A 1,655-nucleotide genomic window follows, 5' to 3' on the forward strand; every position below is an offset into this window, starting at 1 on the left:
TGGGATTGCATTGAATGTATAGCTTTGGGTAGAATTGACATTTTCACCATGTTCAATCTTTCTATCCACGAGCATGGGATGTTCTTCCATTTATGTAGATCTCTTATGGTTTCTTGAAGTAGTCTTTTGTAGTTTTCTTTGCACAGCTCTTTTGTGTCCCTGATAAGATTTATTCCCAAGTATTTTATTTTTTTGGTAGCTATTATAAACGGTATTGATTTCCTTATTTCTTTTTCAGCAATCTTTTTGCTGATGTAGAGGAACCCAACTGATTTTTCTACGTTGATCTTATATACTGGCATTATGCTAAATATCTCAATTAGTTCCAGTAGTTTTTTGACTGAGTCTGTTGGGTTTTCTGTATATAGGATCATATTATCAGCAAATAGGGATAGTTTTACTACTTCCTTACCAATTTGGATGCTTTTGATTTCCCTTTCTTGCCTTATTGCCCTGGCTCGGACTTCCAATACAATGTTGAATAGAAGTGGTGATAGAGGGCATCCTTGTCTGGTTCCTGTTCACAAGGGGAATGGTTTCAGTATCTCTCCATTGAGAATAATGTTGGCTGTTGGCTTTGCATAGATGTTCTTTATTATGTTGAGAAATGTCCCTTCTTTACTATTTTGCTCAGAGTTTATCAGGAATGGGTGTTGGATTTTATCAAATGCCTTTTCTGCATCAATTGATAGGATCATGTGGTTCTTTTCTTTTGTTTTATTTATGTGGTGGATGACGTTGATTGTTTTTCTAATGTGAACCATCCTTGCATACCTGTTATGAATCCCACTTGGTCATAATGAATTATTTTTTGGATATATTGTTGGAGTCTATTGGCTAGGATTTTGTTGAGGATTTTTGCATCTATATTTATGAGGGATATTGGTCTGTAGTTTTCATTTTTTCATAAGAATGCAATGACATTTTAATAATGCAAATCTTTGTTTTCTAGTTTAAAAGTTGCAATTTTGAGTACAATTATTTTTGTTTCTTGTAAATCAAACTTTTCTCATTCACATTCAATTTGCCATTATTCTCCTTTCTCAATTTATAGTCATTGCTCTCTTCATACACAAAGTCACCAATTTCACTTTCTCCTTCACCTATCTGCTGGTGAAACAAACAAACAAACAAAAATTCCTAACACCTACCTCTTGGTGCAACTTTTTTTTTTTTTTTAATTGTGATTTGGGTGAAAATTTACAGAGAAAATTAACTTTCCATACAGCAGTTCACATATACTTTGTCTCATAACATTGACCACAATTTACTACAATCCAGGGGAGTTGTTGGATTATAGTTTTCCTTTTGAGTGATGTCTTTGCCTGGTTTTGGCATCAAGGTTATGCTTGCTTCATAAAATGAATTAGGGAGGATTCCATCCTTTTCTATATTTTGGAATAGTTTGAATAGGATCAGTGTCAGTTCTTCTCTGAATGTTCGGTAGAATTCTCCAGTGAAACCATCTTGGCCAGAACTTTTTTTTTTGTTGGTAATTTTTTTTTTAATGACCTATTCAATTTCTTCTTTTGTTATGGGTCTGCTCAACTTCTACACCTCATTCTGTGTTAGTTTAGGCAAGTAGTGTGTTTCTAGAAATCTGTCCGTTTCTTCTAGATTTTCAAATTTGTTGGAGTACAGTTCTTCATAGTATC

This window comes from Orycteropus afer, unplaced genomic scaffold (assembly GCF_000298275.1).
Source record: "Orycteropus afer afer isolate SDZICR_OR568_19922 unplaced genomic scaffold, OryAfe1.0 scaffold00134, whole genome shotgun sequence".
Lineage (NCBI taxonomy): Eukaryota > Metazoa > Chordata > Mammalia > Tubulidentata > Orycteropodidae > Orycteropus > Orycteropus afer.